General features: G+C 37.0%; 1 protein-coding gene across 1 annotated transcript in view; it reads right to left on the minus strand.

The window, feature by feature from the left end:
* Nucleotides 1-14,634, minus strand: part of LOC103506263 (proton-coupled amino acid transporter-like protein CG1139) — a gene marked incomplete at its 3' end in the record, with an annotated part of 47,000 nt that extends 32,366 nt beyond the window's left edge. Inside the window, exon 1 of the mRNA XM_026821352.1 lies at nt 14,406-14,634. The remainder of the gene's footprint in view (nt 1-14,405) is intronic.

Below are 14,634 nucleotides of genomic sequence, written 5' to 3' on the forward strand. Positions count from 1 at the left end.
ACTTTATTCGTGTCAAAATTTGAGTTCTAAATTTTAAAATTTCTTGGGAAAATATAAGGACTAAGGAGTTTCCAAATTCTTTTACCGTACCTATGTAGGTACCTAGGTATTTCGACATTTTAATTATTTTTTTATCTGAGCAGTTACATAGGTGCTTATCAGTATTTTAACCCATAAACATACAACTTAATATGCATACCGTAATACGAGTAGGTACGTATAGATAGGTAGGTCTGGTAGGTACCTAATCATTTACCTACATAGTTTAAAAGAGAGTTTTTATCTTTATCTTGAAGAGTATTGGATAAATAAATTGGGATTTCTTTCATGTAATAGGCAGGTAGGTACATATTATATAGGTATTGTCTTTCATGTACATAATAGGTACGTTGGTATTGATTATTTTGAAGTATCACGTTTTATAAAATAAATGCTTGTATTGGTGCATTGGTAGGGTAGCGTTAGCCCATGACAGAATGACATAGACGTCTCAAAAAAGTTCCCAGTGGGCTGTCCACAAATAGTCGACAGCCGTCGATCGACGAGTTGAATCTATGTTGTCAAGGCAGTGTTGACGTTCTAGTCGACATCGACGGCCGTCGACTGTGTGTGGACACAGCTTTAGAGCTCACTTCGTTTATTCAATAAAGGGTCTTCCTACTGTCGAATAAAACAATGTGATTTAAGCTAAATTATAATAATGACGTTGGTAATTAGCAGATAGAATTTGAGGTGATCATGATTGTTAAGATTTCTAAAACTTGCTGGGGCTGTTATAAAAGTTACCTATGAAATATTTTTCGAAAATCTGATTTCGTATCTACTCGTAGGTGTCTAACAGGAGTAATAAACCACAAGGTCAGTGCGGTTAGGTTTGCTTACGCGGTACCAATACACCTCCCAGTTACATGCAAATATCTGTCTAATTATACAATGACGTTGGTAATTAGCAGATAGAATTCGAGGTGATCATGATTGTTATCATGTTTATCACGTGGTTTTATTGTCATGAATTCATGATGCCAAAATCAATGACATAATCAAATTGACACTATTAGGTGTATCTATCTACATAGGTAGAAATACACTTTGTAATTTTTGAACGCCTGCAACTCTTTCATTCGACACTTTTCCGTGTCAAATGAAAAAATAATGTAGGTTATAGAAATGGTACCTACATAATTATTCACCATTTCTGATCTCTTTTCTCTTTATTTCAATTCTCAAAAAATCAATTTTTTCGATAAAATATCACTTCATATCCTTAGAAATAAACAGAATTGAAAATTCTCGCACCAAAAAGTTACTATAGAAAAGATTTCTAAAAATTTCGAAAATCTGATTTCGTATCTAGGTGTCTAACAGGAGTAATATTATAGGTGGGTAATAAACCACAAGGTCAGTGCGGTTAGGTTTGCTTACGCGGTACCAATACACCTCCCAGTTACATGCAAATATCTGTCTAATTATAGGCAATTCCTCTTTGTCTGTTTTAGTGGTTTTAAAAAGGGAATTATTTTTTCTCAAAATTAGGTTGTTTACAAAACACAGGAACCTGATCGCGGTACCTACACTACCTACACTTTGGGTATTTACCTACAAAACGGTACCTACTGAAAACGTGATGCTAGTGATGTAACACTACAATAACAATGTAGACAAACAAGACTTAATTAGATATTTAGTTTCAATTCAAATTAATTCCGCTAATAAATTAGTCAAATAATAACAGCTATTTGAGCCAAACCAGGTCTCACGCCAAAAGCACAGATAAGTATCTATCAACGCAGGTAAGTACCAAGAAAAAGGTGCTGTTTTCGTTAATATCTTGTTTGACTATCAACATGTTGTCACGTCAATAACGTCAACATAAGAACCCTATAAAAAATATCAGCAATAACAGAGACCTTGGCCTTCAAATCAGCCAGAGGAACCGGTTTTAAAAACTTACCCTCGAGTAAACTCATGTCCGACTTACGTAATAAGAAAACAAAACCGAAGTGGCAGGCAAATCGAACCCCCTTTTTGTATTTTGCCTGAAGCCCCCTCTAATCTTGAACTATTGAAGCTGTAATGGGTGGGGCTCTCTAGATTTCTCTAGAAGAAAGAAGCGATTTACCTTCCTCCAGAGAGTTTAGGTAGGCAACTTACAGAAGAGAGAAATAATATTATTTTGCGAGAAAAAAGTTGTAACTCGTAATCTCCACCTGCTTAGGTACTTGGAAAATAGCTAGGTAGTAGAAAGGGAAAAGTGTTTGTGTGAAAGAGGTACTCGTAGATAGAGGGAATACAAAATCTCATACATAGAGCGAATTTAGTGGATGTGCCAAGAACACCAAATATTTGATTACAGAGAAAGTTTGTAATACTTTTTGATTGTACTGCAGGTATGTGCCAAAAAGATTTGCGCAGTGCAAAGTGACCAAAAGCATTTAGGACTGGCAAATGGAATATTTCTTTAAACTTGCGTTTTTTTATGTTGGTGTGTACCATTTTATAAAGTTGACGACTTTGCTGTCAAATATCTGGCAATTCCTCTTTGTCTGTTTTAGTGGTTTTAAAAAGGGAATTATTTTTTCCCAAAATTAGGTTGTTTACAAAATACAGGAACCTGATCGCGGTACCTACACTTTGGGTATTTACCTACGAAGCGGTACTGAAAACGTGATGCTAGTGATGTACGAGTAACACTACAATAACAATGTAGACAAACAAGACTTAATTAGTGTTGTGTATGATGGTGGTTTCGAACCAGTGTATTTCGGTTTTCCAATATCCAATATTGGCTAGAGTGAATTGATTCAATCCTATTGCTTTCCAATAACACAAAAGTATTCAAGGTCCTTGGACTTCATTTGCGCAGTAGGTATGCCTTACAATCTTACAAACTGGTTCTAATCACAAACATTAGGTGACTAATTTCTTTTTTATTGTGAATGAGGACGTCACTACTCATTAGTAGATAATAAACAACCATAAAACGATTAATAAAAGATGTTTATAAAAAATATTAAATTGCCTATATTCGCAGAAAATGCTGGAAAATAAAAATAATGCTGGCGTAGGTACTACCAAGAAAGTTAATGATAAATAATTTGAATAATGTTTGTAGATGTCTTTTTTTGCACACTAATAAGAGAGGGACTTCTTTTAAGCTGCAGATTATTATTATACAGTGTGTCCACTTTTAATGTGCGCCATAGGAAAAATACATGTAAAAACCGTTTTTCTTGTCTCAAAAGTCCCCATTAAGTATTTTAGTTAAACCAAATATGTTAACTCATGTATTTTTATCTGAGGAATTCACTGGTGGTGATTTCATACACCTGGGACTTACAGTTAAAAAGTTAAGGGTTCGAAATCCGAGAAATGTGTTATGTTTGAAACTCAACATTTTTGTACAATTGGATACTCTATTTTATGTATTTTTTCACGAGAAATTGATTGGTAATATTTTCAATTACTTGGGGCTTACAGTTAAAAAGTTCTGGGTTCGAAACCGAGTAATTGTGTTATGTTTGAAACGAAACATTTTTGTACATAACTAAATAAATACTTTATTTTATGTATTTGTTCTCGAGAAATCGATTGGTGATATTTTCAAACACGTAATACTCAGTTAAAAAGTTTCGGGTTCAAAACCCGAGAAATACCTGATTTTTTTAATTAATTTTTTTGAGGGGGTATCAAACCTTTAAGCCTATGATAGTTAATAACTACAGAGAGTTTTGGCATCTCCACTAATCGAACCTTTAAGCCTATGCTAGTTTATAACTACAGAGAGTTCAGGCATCTCCACTAATATCAAACCTTTAAGCCTATGATAGTTAATAACTACAGAGAGTTTTGGCATCTCCACTAATCGAACCTTTAAGCCTATGCTAGTTTATAACTACAGAGAGTTCAGGCATCTCCACTAATATCAAACCTTTAAGCCTATGATAGTTAATAACTACAGAGAGTTTTGGCATCTCCACTAATCGAACCTTTAAGCCTATGCTAGTTTATAACTACAGAGAGTTCAGGCATCTCCACTAATATCAAACCTTTAAGCCTATGATAGTTAATAACTACAGAGAGTTTTGGCATCTCCACTAATCGAACCTTTAAGCCTATGCTAGTTTATAACTACAGAGAGTTCAGGCATCTCCACTAATATCAAACCTTTAAGCCTATGATAGTTAATAACTACAGAGAGTTTTGGCATCTCCACTAATCGAACCTTTAAGCCTATGCTAGTTTATAACTACAGAGAGTTCAGGCATCTCCACTAATATCAAACCTTTAAGCCTATGATAGTTAATAACTACAGAGAGTTTTGGCATCTCCACTAATCGAACCTTTAAGCCTATGCTAGTTTATAACTACAGAGAGTTCAGGCATCTCCACTAATATCAAACCTTTAAGCCTATGATAGTTAATAACTACAGAGAGTTTTGGCATCTCCACTAATCGAACCTTTAAGCCTATGCTAGTTTATAACTACAGAGAGTTCAGGCATCTCCACTAATATCAAACCTTTAAGCCTATGATAGTTAATAACTACAGAGAGTTTTGGCATCTCCACTAATCGAACCTTTAAGCCTATGCTAGTTTATAACTACAGAGAGTTCAGGCATCTCCACTAATATCAAACCTTTAAGCCTATGATAGTTAATAACTACAGAGAGTTTTGGCATCTCCACTAATCGAACCTTTAAGCCTATGCTAGTTTATAACTACAGAGAGTTCAGGCATCTCCACTAATATCAAACCTTTAAGCCTATGATAGTTAATAACTACAGAGAGTTTTGGCATCTCCACTAATCGAACCTTTAAGCCTATGCTAGTTTATAACTACAGAGAGTTCAGGCATCTCCACTAATATCAAACCTTTAAGCCTATGATAGTTAATAACTACAGAGAGTTTTGGCATCTCCACTAATCGAACCTTTAAGCCTATGCTAGTTTATAACTACAGAGAGTTCAGGCATCTCCACTAATATCAAACCTTTAAGCCTATGATAGTTAATAACTACAGAGAGTTTTGGCATCTCCACTAATCGAACCTTTAAGCCTATGCTAGTTTATAACTACAGAGAGTTCAGGCATCTCCACTAATATCAAACCTTTAAGCCTATGATAGTTAATAACTACAGAGAGTTTTGGCATCTCCACTAATCGAACCTTTAAGCCTATGCTAGTTTATAACTACAGAGAGTTCAGGCATCTCCACTAATATCAAACCTTTAAGCCTATGATAGTTAATAACTACAGAGAGTTTTGGCATCTCCACTAATCGAACCTTTAAGCCTATGCTAGTTTATAACTACAGAGAGTTCAGGCATCTCCACTAATATCAAACCTTTAAGCCTATGATAGTTAATAACTACAGAGAGTTTTGGCATCTCCACTAATCGAACCTTTAAGCCTATGCTAGTTTATAACTACAGAGAGTTCAGGCATCTCCACTAATATCAAACCTTTAAGCCTATGATAGTTAATAACTACAGAGAGTTTTGGCATCTCCACTAATCGAACCTTTAAGCCTATGCTAGTTTATAACTACAGAGAGTTTAGGCATCTCCACTAATATCAAACCTTTAAGCCTATGCTAGTTTATAACTACAGAGAGTTCAGGCATCTCCACTAATATCAAACCTTTAAGCCTATGATAGTTAATAACTACAGAGAGTTTTGGCATCTCCACTAATCAAACCTTTAAGCCTATGCTAGTTTATAACTGCAGGGAGTTTTGGCATCTCCACTAATTTTTCTCTCTCCAAATATACCTACACAGTACCTAAGGGTATGTAGGGATTCCCCTCACGTGTTGCAATTAGCTCGAAGGATATCATAAACGATGTAATGGGTGGGGCTCTCTAGATTACTCTAGAAGAAAGAAGCGATTTACCTTCCTCCAGAGAGTTTAGGTAGGTAACTTACAGAAGAGAGAAATAATTTTATTTTGCGAGAAAAAAGTTGTAACTCGTAATCTCCACCTGCTTGGGTACTTGGAAAATAGCTAGGTAGTAGAAAGGGAAAAGTGTTTGTGTGAAAGAGGTACTCGTAGATAGAGGGAATACAAAATCTCATACATAGAGCGACTTTAGTGGATGTGCCAAGAACACCAAATATTTGATCACAGAGAAAGTTTGTAATACTTTTTGATTGTACTGCAGGTATGTGCCAAAAAGATTTGCGCAGTGCAAAGTGACCAAATGCATTTAGGACTGGCAAATGGAATATTTCTTTAAACTTGCGTTTTTTTATGTTGGTGTGTACCATTTTATAAAGTTGACGACTTTGCTTTCCAATAACACAAAAGTATTCAAGGTCCTTGGACTTCATTTGCGCAGTAGGTATGCCTTACAAACTGGTTCTAATCAGAAACATTAGGTGACTAATTTCTTTTTTTATTGTGAATGAGGACGTCACTACTCATTAGTAGATAATAAACAACCATAAAACGATTAATAAAAGATGTTTATAAAAAATATTAAATTGCCTATATTCGCAGAAAATGCTGGAAAATAAAAATAATGCTGACGTAGGTACTACCAAGGAAGTTAATGATAAATAATTAGAATAATTTGAATAATGTTTGTAGATGTCTTTTTTTGCACACTAATAAGAGAGGGACTTCTTTTAAGCTGCAGATTATTATAATTATAAGTAGGTAGAATGCTAGGTTAGAAAAGAAGGTAAGTAAGTTTTAGTGTAGGATCTAGGATGGCTACTTTTTTGCATGGATCAATACAACACTAAATTCTAAACTGTTTTTACATGTATTTTTCCTATGGCGCACATTAAAAGTGGACACACTGTATATCCACCATTAGAAGAACCTGGGGAATAGTGGAATGGGACTCAAATTTCAATATGTTGTTCCCTTAATCTTTCTCCCCATCCTATTCCTTCTTTCCCCCTTCCTAACCCTCCCTTCTCCTCCTCCCTCTAACCTTCCTTCCAGCCCCTCTCTCCCTCCTTTTTCGGTCTCCTAACCTTCTCTTCGCTTCCTCCTCCCTCCTCTTTTCGGTCCCCTAATCTCTCTCTCAAGCTGTGATATACGGTGAGTAATGGCATCTGCAGACACTTTATACGCGGTTCGCTGGATTTTCTTCATCTCCTCTCTCAAGGAAAGAAAACCTGGTGTGAACATCACACTACCTTTTATTCCCCCATTTACTCTGTACCAAATACATAAGACCTTGCTTAGACTGCGGGAGTAAAGGGACTTTTCAGTCTCATTCTGGTATAAACAGGGTATATTCTATTCTATTCTCAAGAAGGTACTTACAAATTCACTTTCATTTATTTATTTTACTCTACAAAATTATTTATTTCCTAACCCTCCCTTGTCCTCCTCCCTCTAACCTTCCTTCCCGTCCCTCCTCTCCCTCCTCTTTCGGTCTCCTAACCTTCTCTTCGCTTCCTCCTCCCTCCTCTTTTCGGTCCCCTAATCTCTCTCTCAAGCTGTGATATACGGTGAGTAATGGCATCTGCAGACACTTTATACGCGGTTCGCTGGATTTTCTTCATCTCCTCTCTCAAGGAAAGAAAACCTGGTGTGAACATCACACTACCTTTTATTCCCCCATTTACTCTGTACCAAATATATAAGACCTTGCTTAGACTGCGGGAGTAAAGGGACTTTTCAGTCTCATTCTGGCAGTATAAACAGGGTATATTCTATTCTATTCTCAAGAAGGTACTTACAAATTCACTTTCATTTATTTATTTTACTCTACAAAATTATTTATATTAAGGATTTTGAAGAGATCAAGTCAAATCAAACATTTCTCTTTGGTTTTCTCATCTGATAAGAGATTGGATTGTAAACATGCGTTCTGTGATTCTGTCCGATCGCTGCGCTGTTTCGTTAATCCATTAAGAACTCGCAGAAAGGATGGACATTGGTTTGCCTTGTTATATCTGATAAGAGATTGTATTGTAAACGTGCGTTCTGTGATTCTGTCCGATCGCTGCGCTGTTTCGTTAATCCATTAAGAACTCGCAGAAAGGATGGACATTGGTTTGCCTTGTTAAGAAGCATAGAAGCCTAGAAATTTGTCCGGTATGGCTGTTGGTAGGTGGGGGACCAAAATTTGGTTTCATTTAATGATGGACTCTACCCAATTGTGGAATCTGGTTTTGATAGGTAGATAGGACCAAATAATGGACGCATACTTAACAATCGATCGAAAGCGTAGAGTACAAAGCGTAATAAAATTTTAGTGGAGGTATTAAGGTTGTAGAAAAGGTACGTTTTTTCTCCATTCTACCTTATTACCTTTCTTTCTTCCTCTTTGCCTTCTACTTTCTTTTTTCCACTTCTTCTCCTACGCTCTCTTTGTTTTCTCATTCATTTCTTTCTCTCTCCCTCTCTCTCTCTTGGAAACTTCGCTTTCCCATCTGATAAGAGATTGGATTGTAAACGTGCGTTCTGTGATTCTGTCCGATCGCTGCGCTGTTTCGTTCATCCATTAAGAACTCGCAGAAAGGATGGACATTGGTTTGCCTTGTTAAAGAGCATAGAAGCCTAGAAATTTGTCCGGTATGGCTATTGGTAGGTGGGGGACCAAATGATGGACACTACCCAATTGTGGAATCTGGTTTTGATAGGTAGATAGGACCAAATAATGGACGCATACTTAACAATCGATCGAAAGTGTAGGCTACAAAGCGTAATAAAGTTTTAGTGGAGGTATTAAGGTTGTAGAAAAGGTACATTTTTTCTCCATTTTACCTTATTACTTTTCCTTCTTCCTCTTTGCCTTCTACTTTCTTTTTTCCACTTCTTCTCCTACGCTCTCTTTGTTGTCTCATTCATTTCTTTTTCTCTCCCTCCCTCTCTCTCTCTCTTGGAAACTTCGCTTTCCAAATATCAAAGTTCAATATGATGGGTGTTGGTGTTATTTCTCTCTCACACCTTCTCTTTACTTCTTCTCCTACGCTCTCTTTGTTTTCTCATTCATTTCTTTCTCTCTCCCTCTCTCTCTCTTGGAAACTTCGCTTTCCAAATATCAAAGTTCAATATGATGGGTGTTGGTGTTATTTCTCTCTCACACCTTCTCTTTCTCTCTTCTACCTAGTTTTCCTTTCAGCCTCTCTCTCTCTATTTTTTTTTTCTTTCTACACTAATAGTCTTCTTAACCTCGCTCTCTCCCTCCCTCCCTCTTTCTCTAACACACCATCTCTTTCTTTCTCTCTTTCTCCCCTACTTTTTTCTTCTCTTCTCTCTCCTCCCTCCCTCTCTCTCTCTCTCTCTCTCTCTCCCTCCCTCTCTCTCTCCCTCTCTCTCTCTCTTTATTTTTTTTTCTTTCTACACTAATAGTCTTCTTAACCTCGCTCTCTCCCTCCCTCCCCCTCCCTCTTTCTCTAACACACCATCTCTTTCTTTCTCTCTTTTTCCCCTACTTTTTTCTTCTCCTCTCTCCTCCCTCTCTCTCTCCTCTCTCTCACTCCCTCCCTCTCTCTCTCTTTCTCTCTCCCTCATTGTTTATCATCTCAAGGACTCCTGACATGACTTGTATACAAGAGAGTTGTTTGTTTTACATTTAACTGAAAGGTTCAAAGGTTAAGTTCATGCGGGGTAAATAATGAGCCAGCCTGGTTAGCTTGGAAGGTAGAACGCCTGCCTTGACAGTGCTAAGGGTTCGATTCTCACCCGGAGCGAACCTTGGTTGTATGGCCGCCATACACGCCATACATACACGCTACGCCACTACCCCAGCGGTTTGTCCGGTTTTGTTGAAATTTGGGAAACATATTCAACACGAAAATGGAATTTTTTTTTAGCCTCATTAGATTTAAAGTTTAATAAGACCAAGAGAAAGAGAGGGAGGAAATATTAAGGGAAATCGAGAAAAACCTCCCTCTTACTAAAGAAAGAGAGGAGAAAGAGGGACTGGGAGAGAGAAGATAAAGAGAGGAGAGGGAGGGAGAAGAGAAGAACGGAGGAAGAGCCGGAGAGATAGAGTGGAGAAGGGAGGGAGGGAGAGACATCGAGGAGGGAAAGAAATTGGGGATGAACGTCTCCCATTAACCATAAGTCACTTAAGACTGGCAATAATAGCACAGCTTTTCCCCAAGTTTCTCCTCTCGGAATTTGCATATTTCATTTTTAAAGTCTCGAGCAAAAAACTCCCGAGCATATAAAGTTCAGCTTTTTTTATACAGAGTGTTTATAAAGTCCGAGGACCCCTAAATATTTTTTGAACGGCTAAAGATGAGAAGCTGAAATTTAGGGTAGTGAGAGATAGAGTAGAGAGAAGGGAGGGAGGGAGAGACATCGGGGGAGGGAAAGAAATTGGGGATGAACGTCTCCCATTAACCATAAGTCACTTAAGACTGGGGCAATAATAGCACAGCTTTTCCCCAAGTTTCTCCTCTCTGAATTTGCATATTTCATTTTTAAAGTCTCGAGCAAAAAACTCCCGAGCATATAAAGTTCAGCTTTTTTTTTTTATACAGAGTGTTTATAAAGTCCGAGGACCCCCAAATATTTTTTGAACGGCTAAAGATGAGAAGCTGAAATTTAGGGTAGTGTTTTGTCTTTTAAAATACCATTTTCTGAAGTACTTGCCAAAGTTAGGTCGGAGCCAGGGTCGGTTCCAGGGGAGTCAACTTCAAAATCCTAAAAGGGAACCTCCTATTACCTGCCTCGGTGGTGTAGTGGTCAAGGCGCTCGCCTGGTAAACAGGAGGGCGCGTTCCAACCGAGGTATGGAATTTTATCCTCATATAATTTGAGAATTTGACCATAATAATAGTAGTAGCCTACTGCTGGAGTAAAGGGACTTTTCAAGTAGAATGCTAGGATTGCTAGGTTAGAAAAGAAGGTAAGTAAGTTTTAGTGTAGGATCTAGGATGGCTACTTTTTTGCATGGATCAATACAACACTAAATTCTTATTCAACTCAAAATCAAGAGACTACACCTAATGTATGTACATATTACATACTCGTACATTGATTCACCTATGTATATGTACCTAATCTGTCTAGTGTATACATTTGTAATTTTGTACTACTACAGAGCTCTGGACAACTTACACTGTGCAACTGGTTTTTGTACTGTGTACATTGATGCACCTAATGTATACCTAATCTGTCTAGTGTATACATTTGTAATTTTGTACTACTACAGAGCTCTGGACAACTTACACTGTGCAACTGGTTTTTGTACTGTTCGTACATTGATGCACCTATGTATATGTACCTAATCTGTCTAGTAAAATTTGATCTCAGAGGAAGGGCTCCTACAATCCTCCAAAGGCCCAACGGAGCCCAAAAACTGACGAGCCAATTATTTTTTCTTTATGGATGTTTGATCTCAGAGGAAGGGCTCCTACAATCCTCCAAAGGCCCAACGGAGCCCAAAAACTGACGAGCCAATTATTTTTTCTTTATGGATAATATTTAAGGTGTTTAGTTAATTTAAATTTCATCAAAATCGAAGATTCCAACTTTTACTATCACCCTTTTCTTTGAATCATGAATTGAGAATTTGTTATTGATCTCGAAATCGAAATTGAATGTTATTGCACCCCGCTGATTGTCAGTAGCAGAGCTGTACTAATTTGAGAAGATACGTAGGTACAGGTACCTCAATATCACTGTTGTATAATAGGAATATAAGTCTAGGCATAGGCATCTTAAAATTAATTAACATTTTTCTATTGTCTTCAGAAGAGTTGGTAACAAAATATCATTGAGTCAATCCATTTCATTATTAAGAAATAGTGGGATGTTTTGAGCAAAAGGAAATCTAAAGCTAAAGCAAGCTAATTTTACCTTTAAGACTAGGTTGGTATTCGAGCTTATAAATCTTATAACATTCAAGGAGTTTTAGCATCTCCTCTAATCTCGCCTTTAAGCCTATGCTAGTTTATAACTGCAGGGAGTTTTGGCATCTCCACTAATCGAACCTTTAAGCCTATGCTAGTTTATAACTACAGAGAGTTCAGGCATCTCCACTAATATCAAACCTTTAAGCCTATGCTAGTTTATAACTACAGAGAGTTTAGGCATCTCCACTAATATCAAACCTTTAAGCCTATGCTAGTTAATAACTACAGAGAGTTTTGGCATCTCCACTAATCGAACCTTTAAGCCTATGCTAGTTTATAACTGCAGGAAGTTTTGGCATCTCCACTAATCGAACCTCTAAGCCTATGCTAGTTAATAACTACAGGGAGTTTTGGCATCTCCACTAATCGAACCTTTAAGCCTATGCTAGTTTATAACTACAGGGAGTTTTGGCATCTCCACTAATCGAACCTTTAAGCCTATGCTAGTTTATAACTACAGGGAGTTTTGGCATCTCCACTAATCGAACCTCTAAGCCTATGCTAGTTTATAACTACAGGGAGTTTTGGCAGCTCCACTAATCGAACCTTTAAGCCTATGCTAGTTTATAACTGCAGGGAGTTTTGGCATCTCCACTAATATCAAACCTTTAAGCCTATGCTGGTTTATAACTACAGAGAGTTTTGGCATCTCCACTAATATCAAACCTTTAAGCCTATGCTGGTTAATAACTACAGAGAGTTTAGGCATCTCCACTAATTTATCTCTCTCCAAATATACCTACACAGTACCTAAGGGTATGTAGGGATTCCCCTCACGTGTTGCAATTAGCTCGAAGGATATCATAAACGTGATAAGGACACAAAGAATGAGTAATGATTAATGCCTGTGGGGAAAATATTTAGGTACCTAGCTATGTAAGTACCTATGGCAATCTATGGCATGGTAAAAGGAACTAGAGATATTATTGGTTAGCAGGGCCGTATTTAGGGGGGCCGAAGAGACTCAGGCCCCCTCGGCCTTTTCATTTACCCCCCGGTACTTCACTGTTTGGACTCTTGAGTTTGTGCCTGGGAGTTTTGTGCCTCTCCTGAATAAAATCCTGGATATTGGCCTCTTGATTAGATATCTTAATAGGAAATAAAACGCGATTTACACGTGATTAATACACGTAGATAGTAGGTAGAGATGCCTACTTATTCAAGCCTAGCTATGTAAGTACCTATGGCAATCTATGGCATGGTAAAAGGAACTAGAGATATTATTGGTTAGCAGGGCGTTATTTAGGGGGGCCGAAGAGGCTCAGGCCCCCTCGGCCTTTTCATTCACCCCCCGGTACTTCACTGTTTGGACTCTTGAGTTTGTACGCTTGGGAGTTTTGTGCCTCTCCTGAATAAAATCCTGGATATAAGCCTGTTGATTAGATATCTTAATAGGAAATAAAACGCGATTTACACGTGATTAATACACGTAGATAGTAGGTAGAGATGCCTACTTATTCAAGGGGGAGAGAAGTAGGTACACTATTGGATTAGATACTTAGGCTTCTACCCAGGCAGGACATAATATGGAAATGTGTGTAATAAATGTGGAGATTATACCATACTAATACGTATGTTTAAAAATTAGTTATATTACACATGTATTATTCCATGTCAAATGTATTAGCAGACTATTAAACATGTAAATTTATAGATTTTTTATATCAGGGTGTAATACACATGGAAGTAGTAGTAAGTATGTAATACGTATCTACTTAAAAAAATGTAATAAATACATTTTAGAAAATGGTGGAAATATTTTCTTGTATTAAAGATGTATTACTACTATAGTAGTTCAGTGAACTATAGGTAGAACTCATTTAGATAAACCCCTACCTTATCCCGTACCCCCAAGGTACTTTTGAACGTATCTACGTAACACCCCTACCTACTAGTCCTACTACATAGGTATAATGCTTGTACGAAAAATAAATGCAGAGGTATAAATGCAGTTTCGTCGTAAGGTGTTATAATTTGAGTAGGTAAGTTCAGTACATAACTAAAGATTTACGTTGGTTGTTGCAAAATCAGAATGTTGTTGGCTTGAACTGGTTTTTTTTTCTTGATTCTCGTTGGAATCAAACCAAGGATACTACGATTCTAGAATCTGAAAGTTGTTGCAGATCATGCAACTCTATGGACAACTGCAGCTTGTATTGCAAGTTCAATTTTATTAATTTTATCATTTTTATTTTCTAGATAGCTTGGTAGGTATGTAGGTACCTACATAGTACACATATATACCTACACGTATTGATTAGAACTAAAATCTCATAAAATAAAACAGAAAAAAAACTTTTTGTGGGATTACCTAATTATTTCGCTTTGAGTTTTGACATAGTGCCGTGGAAATGCAATTATTTTGCAGATAGGTGTACATATTTTGTGTAGGTACTTCACTTAGCTACTTACTCGTACCTACCCACATATTATTTAGCATAACAAACTTTATTTACGTTCGCTTTTTGGGATGCCAGTACAATATTTATCTTCTACAATAAAGGTATGAACGATATATAAGTAAAAAGGTACAACACCTAGCTAGATAGATGATAGATATGTTAAAGAACTTACTTTTTCTAGTCATAAGTTGTACTCCGCACGTATGAAAACATCAACACTGATGCACTCATGAAACAAAAAACTCGCACTTCAATCACTCTGAATTTAAAGTTTCAAATTAATTTGTCTCACGGAAAAAAGTCGAACTGATTTGTTTAACCCGTGAGTACACGCACATAGGGAAAAAATCTCACACGCTCGGCAAAAACGGTAGAACTTGTTCAATATTAACCCTAACCTG

The sequence above is a fragment of the Diaphorina citri genome, unplaced genomic scaffold (genome assembly GCF_000475195.1).
Source record: "Diaphorina citri unplaced genomic scaffold, Diaci psyllid genome assembly version 1.1 scaffold224, whole genome shotgun sequence".
NCBI classification, from domain to species: domain Eukaryota; kingdom Metazoa; phylum Arthropoda; class Insecta; order Hemiptera; family Psyllidae; genus Diaphorina; species Diaphorina citri.